The following is an 8,271-nucleotide window of genomic DNA, read 5'->3' as shown; positions in this document are numbered from 1 at the left end:
TTTAATGACCTCTCGCCTTTCATTCTAAAGTCAAATTAAACGAAGAAAACAATCACCCTTTCCTCTGGAAGAGGTTTTTTGTCAGCGTAACCATTTTAAAAAGGTGTTCTTCCGAAATGTATTCAAAAACTTGCTATTTCACTTTGATTTTTTAAACTCAAGTAGGGTACAACTCTGTTCGCAAAGGGTGTGCATTTGCGAAGAGGGCGTCACCGAATTTTGAGGACACTTTTTTAATTGGCTCAAAGAGAGAAGTGGCCCCTCTTGTTATGTGGACTCATTGTTTGAGCTGAGCGTTCGATCGAGTACACAGTTGAGTGTTTTATTTTTGGAAAGCACTATTCCCAGTGGCACTGGGGATAGGCCTAGAAATTATTCCCAGTATCACTGGGAATAGGCCCAGAAACTATTCCCAGTGACAGGCCCAGAAACCACTGGCAATTGGGCCTAGAGCCTCGGCCTAGGGCAGAATTGTTCCCACTGTCACTGGGAATAGGCCCAGAAACTATTCTCAGAGACACTGGGAACAGACAGAGCCATTAGATCTATTGTTTCCACACTGATCTACATGGGCATGATGGTGATGGGTTACTAAATACTACTAGACTATATCTAATGCCATGCAGATATCTAGATCTAGATTCCAGCTAGATACTAGATCTAGATCTAACTAAACTAAAGAAGATTCTAGTGTGAGTGGAATATCTTTTTAAAAGAAAAAGGAATTATCAGTCTATGCTTGCTTGCTATTCGGTCGTAATTCATGTACGTGTAGATCAAGATCTACATACAGATTTTGGAGACCACGAGGAAGAAATCTTTCCCGATTCTTCTTTTTTTCTAGATCTAGATCTAGTTCTAGATCTATTCTACGGTCAAGTCTAAGCCCTCAGCTTAGATGTATACTATAGGCACTAAAAGGGGGTAACTCTATGGCCCTAGAGAAGAGAACAAAAGTACATATATATGTACCGAACTGAAGTGAGAAGAGAGTCTACAGTGCAGTGCAGTGCAAAGACTTCTGATTTTTTTTTTACGCAAAAGAGTTCCGTTGTCACTGGGAATAGTTTCTGTACCTATCCCCAGTGTCACTGGGAATAGTCACTTCGTTTATTTTTTTTTTTTATTATTTAGGCCTAGTCGGACTCGAGTCCAGGTTCTTTAAAATACCGGACTCGCACAATCCTCGATGAGCCTCACCCCCCCCCCCCCCTTCCACACACACACACACACACACACACACACACACACACACACACACACACACACACACACACACACACACACACACACACACACACACACACACACACATACGTGTTTTGAGGTCATTATGTGGACATTGCCCCAAACCTACATTATGTGGACACCCCATATCATCCAAAGTTATCGGTGGAATCAATCAATATTTGCAGTGTAAGTCCACTATACAAAAACATCATTGTCCACCAAATTTCAAGAAGCTACCTAAATTTTTAGTCCAGTATGTTTTTTTACTAACGTTAGTGGGACATTGCATTATGTGGACTTTACGACCTCCTGACCTTTTGCACAAAGGTACGCAAATGGTCCATTATTCTGTCCGCAGAAAAATTCACGCCCGCAACCCCCAACTTTTGCCGCAAGGGAACCTTTGCCCAATTTTTCCGATTTTCGGGAATTCCCAAATTTTACCCAATTTCCCCCAAAATTGGGAAAAATAATAAAATTTCATAAAAAAACCCCGAAATTTTTTTCCCCGCCTAAAAATTTCGTCCCCAAGGGGGGGGGGGGGGGGGGGGGCAATTCGCTTCTTTACACTTTGAACTAGCCTACGGCGGGGGCCCGCCGCCGCCCTGTGACCCGGGTCAGGTCGAGTCGGGATGATCGCCCGACTCGTCGCCTGAAAACAACGTGTTTGTTTTGAAACAACGAGTCGATGTAAAATTACACTTTTGTAAGGTGAAAAAATAATCAACGGAAATAGCAACGTAACTGTTTTGTTAATAGCATAAAAAGAGAGTAACTCTACACTATTCACGTAGACTTCGAGTTCAGTTCGAGCGGTAAGCACAGCATTGTGGCGATACAGTGGACCTCGAGCGGCAAGCACGATATATGTCATCTCGCACTGGTAGATATCTGGGCTACATGACATTGACATGTAGATCTAGTCTTATTTTGATTATACGGGTGCGGTTAAAGTGGTAAAATGACACAGTAAGTTTTTCTGGAAAAGTTCCGATATTTTTATAGCGTATTGAATTACGTGTATTATGTCACATGTATGTGTATGCATGTTTTTCATGAATACCATAATTAATCATTTAAAAGTAAAGCACATAGAAGAGTGATTGTACCACGGATTTGCCCAATATAAATGTCATATTATTATAAAGCGAAAAACGTAATATACGGGATTGAGGGGGGGGGGGGGGGGTGTCGCACGAAAGTGAAAAGTGTAAGGGCGGGAGGAGGAGGGTGGGCAAAAATTCCCAAACAAAGTGTAAGATTTTATTTGAACAGCCCCAAAACAACGCCGGCCACACCTGCCCAACGTCAGCGAGAGTTAAGGACCTGACGCATGTGTCAGGGGCACAGAATTCTACACTTAGGGGACAAACTTTTTTTGTACTACAAGCAATTTTTTTTTGGGGGGGTAGACATTCACATTTAACTTTTGATTTTGATCTAACAAAACTCATATTGGTTACTTTTGATTGCAATGAGCGTAGCAACAATACAATGTATTCCAATAGTTCCGTGGCATTGTTTTAGCTATACGTACGCCTTGCAACTTTTGCTACTTTTTCTTGCAACTTTTTGCAACTTTTGCTATTTTCAAATGCAACTTTCTCTGAGGACAGATTTTTGAGACTTCCGGAGCATAAAAGGTTTTTAAAGGCTTTGGGTGCCTCTTATGTTTATTAATTCACACATGGGTTGGGGATATATAAATAGACTCGCTGTCCCTGGGATCCATGAGCAACATCTTCTTTGGTGCATTTTCCTTTTCTCCATCCTTCTTTCTCCTTCCCCTTCTTCTATCATTTCTTCCACCGCTTACCCCGTGTGCAGCAAAACTAGAGGTCGTCCATCCCACAGAATGGGCGCCTCGTTGACCGTGGGGTGCGACCTGTGGAAACCGGGTAACTGGCAGTTGAAGTGAGATCAGTCTGCGGACTGTCCCTCGCCAACACACCTCTTTGACCCACTTTTTCCTCTTAGACGGGAGGGTGGGGCGGCCTATGCCACTCAATCGATTTGGAGCTGAAGCCCCTCCAGTTTTTCCTTGGGTCAATCTTGATGGGACGATCTAGTACACTTTCGTGGAGAGTATAACTCCGGAGTAGCTCTGGCTCAGCTCTGGTCATCCGAGCAATGTTTCCTCTGTTTCACTCAGTGGTGGGAGGGGAGCCCCGGAGTTGAAAAGCATTCCAACACACATTGAATCCCCAAAAACATTCTGACCCATCCCCAGTCCCCAACGATACAAAAAAGTTTCGGCTCGTAGAAGCGGGTGTAGCCACCGAGCCGAGCAGACAACCAGGAAAACCGACCTTTACGGCTGATTGTGCTCTCCCTCCTCCCAGGGAGCTTCCGGGGCAGCCGTACTTGACCATCCGCAATTTTGATGCACAGAAGAAGATCACAAATCCAACCCTTTTCATGACAGGAGATGCTTTAACACAGACACTGGGATACATCCCCGCCATCGACCAAAAACTGTCTTCTGGTGCACTCCTTGTATACGAAACAGAAATAACTGGACCCCTGTATCTCACGACCTTCCATGGTATTCCTGTGAATCTTGGAGACACAAGAAGTACAACTGCTTGAAGAGCGTCGTGCGCAGTCATGAGATGAAAGGCTGCTCTTCAGAAAAAATTGTGGCTATATTGTGAGGGTGTGGTCGAAGCCCGCCAGATGACTCTTCGGCGGGGCGAGACCGCCCTTGAAAGGAACACAATTGTTTTGACTTTCGATTCATGCTGCCCACCAGCCACTGTTCGGGCAGCATACTTGGTCCTGGACATGCAACCCTGAGTGCAAAACGCTCTGCGCTGCTTCAAGGGCCAGAAGTTTGGCCGTAGCCAGTCGTGATGCCGACACGCAGGAGTGTGTACTCGTCGTGGCAAGACCGGGCATCCTGAAAAAGTATGAAAGGCTAGTCCTTTCTTTCGTTCACAATTGCCACGGCCAACACTTGGTTCCAAGAAAGCACCATCCAAGAGTACAAAGCCCGAAATGGCTGCTCATTTCAGAAGCCTCGAAAGACTGTCTACCCGACAGTTATGACCCCGGTCCCTGGTCGGTTAAACGCAAAGGCAGTCCAGTCCGGCTGGTCTCGTGATCAGCCAGTACTTCTACTGCCAAACTCAAAGAGCCCGTGGTCAACAGGCGAAACTGCAATAAAAGCTAAGAAGGTCCCTCCTACTCCTGTAGTAACCACCTTCGAGGGGCCACTCGCCAACTGTTTCGGAGTTCTAGGGGAGGACGAGGTGGACTCTTCCTCCGTCCCCTCTTCTTCTCTCTCCCCACGCCCCACCCCTCTGATGGTGTGTGAGGTGCCCCCTCCCCCTCATCCAGCCCCTCCTCCTTCTTTCCAACTCCCTTCGCCCTACCTACCCTTACCCCTCCACCAGATATCCCCTCCCTTTGGAAGATGACACCTCCGATCCGGGAAGGAAGGAAGCCGTCACTCCCTCCCCAAGTCTCCCGGTTGGATGCTGCCCAATCAAGGGCGGCAGCCGAGCAAACCCTCTTCTTCCTCCACAAGGAGGAGTCAGAGCTCAGAGAAGACGGGACCTCTGTGCTCCAAATCTTTAAAAAATGGTCTAATGGCGGTCCTGCAGTGGAATGCCAGAGGACTCGACCTTCCATTCTAAAATTGCAACACATACAGGTTACACTGTGCCCACTTGTGGCCTGTGTCCAAGAGACAAAGTTCGCCCCGGCTTCAAACATTGACTTAAAAATTTCTCATCATCATATTCACGCCGAGAACCAGACAGCTTCTGGTTGAACCACCGTCTACGATACATCGACAATAACACCCTCCACTGACAAATACATGTTCATCTTAGGACAACTAGGACAACCCTCGAGGCTATTGCAGTATGGGTCACCCTGATAAGACCAATCACGATCTGCTCCATATGTCCCGTCAAATTACCCCCTCAAAATTACCCAGCTTAATGACTCAAACACCAAGTCCACAGACCCTTTATCTTAGTAGGAGATTTTAATGTACATAACCTCATTTGGGGATTTTGGCAACAAGGAAAAAAACAATAAAAGACTTTTTTTAAATTTCAAAACAACATCTGCCTTTTAAATGGTAAATCCTCAACTTACTGAAACAAATCCTTAACACTTCATCCATCGACCTTTCTTTCTACTCCCCTGACCTGGTCCCAGATTTTGAGTGGTCTGTGCTGGATGACCGTGCGGATCATTTCCCAATATTTCTCAAGATCAATAGCCTCCAACACCTTCAACACGAACCGACCCCAGAGCGCTTTAACTTCAAAAAGCATACTGGGACGGGTTTGTTATTGGATGCTTCCATAATTTGAACCCCACTTTCAGCCTCAACTACCACTAATTTCACGAAACGATTCCAGAAATGTGTCACAAAGACATACCACAACCATCAGAAAAAACCCCCGGAAAACTAGGTACGGTTCTCTGGGGTGTGTGGTAATGTCATAGACCCCAAAGAAAAAGAAAGCAGCAAAAATGCTCCACCCCGAAGCCTCCATATTTTTCTGCGGAGGCCACTGCTATTGACTTGGCGTTAAACTCCGTAGAATATTCTCCCAAATTATCGTTTCTCATTCTGTCCGATGCCTTGTCTTGCCTCACTCCACCCACCAATCTTCTTCACTTCACCTTCTCCTATCCCGTAGACCGGATGTCCGTTGTGGCGCTATTGAAGATTTGGGCACCAGCTTCCTCCACTCCTTCCGCTCTTCAGATTTCCTGAGCGTGTCTTTGAGGTCCAGGCCTGTTTGTTCCCTGATTTTGTCCTTCCAACTCTCCTTCGGCCTGTCTCTGCTCCTTTTTCCCTGGACGCTGCCTTGCAAGATCATCTTGGTAAGGCCGGATGAACGGACGATGTGTCTATGCTATTGCAGTATGCATTTTATGACCAAAGTGAGAAGGTCAGGGTATGGTCCAATTGCATTTTTGATCCGTTGTTCGACTTCATCATTTGTGATGTGATCTTTTTATGAGATACTAAAGACTTTTCGGAAGTATCTCATCTCCACAGCTTTGATCCTTCTTCTTTCAAGGTCTGTATTCAAGGTCCAGGATTCACATGCATACAAAAATATTGACATGACCAGGGAACGAATGAGTCTGATCTTTGATCTGATGGTGATATTTCTGTCTTTCCAAACGGTTTTTTACTTGGTCATTGCTGATGAAGTTTGCCCTATTCTGGAGAGTATTTCTGGTTTTGGTCCTTCGTCTGTCACTATTGCACGTAGGTATCTGAAGCTGCGTACGGTCTCGAGCTTCTGATTGTTGACTGGATGTCCACTGTGATGTTTTTGCTGCTATTAGACAATCTAACACTTTTAAACTCGAAAATAGTTAAAGTGCAGTTAAGAATTATTTCTTTAACTACATCTCCAAGCTATGGGATAAAAACTAATCTACTTCACTTCACTTTCACCTATCCCGAAGAGTGGATGTTCGTCGGGGCTTTTGAAGATTTGACCACCAGCTTCCTACACTCCTTCCGCTCTTCAGAGCGTGTCTTTGAGGTCCAGGCCTGTCCATTCCTTGATGTTGTCCTTCCAACTCTTCGTCGGTCTGTCTCTGCTCCTTTTTCCCTGGACGCTGCCTTGCAAGATCATCTTGGCAAGGCCGGATGAACGGGTGATGTGTCTATGCCATTGCTGTTTGCCGTTTGCGTTTCCTGACCAAAGTGAGAAGGCCAGGGTATGGTCCAATTGCATTTTTTAACCGTTGTTTGACTTCATCATTTGTGATGTGATCTTTGAATGAGATACTAAGGATTTTTCGGAAGCATCTCATCTCCACAGCTTTGATCCTCCTTTCAAGGTCTTCATTCAAGGTCCAGAATTTACATGCATACAAAAATACTGACATGACCAGGAATGCATGAGTCTGATCTTTGATCTGGTTGTGATATTTCTGTCTTTCCAACTGGTTTTCAACTTGGTCATTGCTGTTGAAGTTTGCCCTCTTCTGGTTTTGATCCTTTGTCTGTCACTATTGCACGCTGGTATTTGAAGCTGCGTACGGTCTCAAGCCTCTGGTTTTGACCTGGATGTCCATTTTCTTGCTGCTGTTAGACAATCTAAAACTTTGAAACCCGAAAATAGAAAATCTAGTTAAATTGCTGTTGAGAATTATTTCCTTCACTACATCTCCAGGCTGTGGGATAAAAACTAAAGTAAACAACTACCAACAAGCTTCACAGTGTCCACACTGGACCCACGAAAATCTTCTGGTCTTTCGAGAACAGACGAAGAAGTTTTTACTCGTTTACGTATTTAGATATATGCTTCCGTGACCCATGGATATCTCCTGCGTTGAGATTAGAAACCGCTCTGTGTCAGATGCGATACAGACTTAACCATTAGACACATTAGAATGTCCGGACTTTGGAGAGAAGTAAATATTTTAAATGCACAAAATTAAAAGGTCTGTTCTCCTTCGTTGATCCAAATAGAATTCTCAAATCTATAAAAGTCATTAGCCTGTATTCTAAAAAGTAGATAATTTTTGTTTTAAAATGTAAACATCTGTTTTTATTTTCTAATCTTTTTAAAACAATTTTTTTTTACCATGAGATGTTTTCCTTTACTTTAAAAGTAAAATAAAGCCGTGCAGTGAGCTGTTGTGAATGCAATCAACTTGTGTTTCATGCGTGCATGTGGCCGTAAGATGTTGCCAGCGCCGTAAAACTTTTATTAAACTAACTGCAGAGCGTTGCTCCATGATGTACAGCAGAGAAGGCTTCTGGATTCCAACTCCTAGATGGATCCGCCACGTGCCGTCTCACACACACACACGCGATACACAAATCAGAAAGCTACTGTCGTTATGTGGACACCAAAAATTCTGCACACACTCGAAGTGTGTATAGCGTTGTGTATAGAAATAACGAAATAACAGCGTTATTCGGACCGGAACCAAATTCAAAAATATTTTAACACATGATGTAATTTTTGGCGGGAAATGCGATGGTGACCTTAAAACATTATGTGGACGTCTACATAACGGGGCATGTCTACATAACGTGAGTGTGCG

The 8,271-nt window shown here is 44.4% G+C and overlaps 1 long non-coding RNA gene across 1 annotated transcript in view; it reads right to left on the bottom strand.

Annotated features, from left to right (window-relative positions):
• The window catches only part of LOC106011212, an 11,030-nt gene extending 6,506 nt beyond the window's left edge, over positions 1 to 4,524 (bottom strand). Inside the window, exon 1 of the long non-coding RNA XR_001184697.2 lies at positions 3,182 to 4,524. This is a non-coding gene — a long non-coding RNA (uncharacterized LOC106011212). The remainder of the gene's footprint in view (positions 1 to 3,181) is intronic.
• Positions 4,525 to 8,271: the final 3,747 nt, after the last annotated feature.

Source organism: Aplysia californica, unplaced genomic scaffold, assembly GCF_000002075.1.
Source record: "Aplysia californica isolate F4 #8 unplaced genomic scaffold, AplCal3.0 scaffold00071, whole genome shotgun sequence".
Lineage (NCBI taxonomy): Eukaryota > Metazoa > Mollusca > Gastropoda > Aplysiida > Aplysiidae > Aplysia > Aplysia californica.
This window is presented reverse-complemented; position numbering and strand designations above follow the sequence as displayed.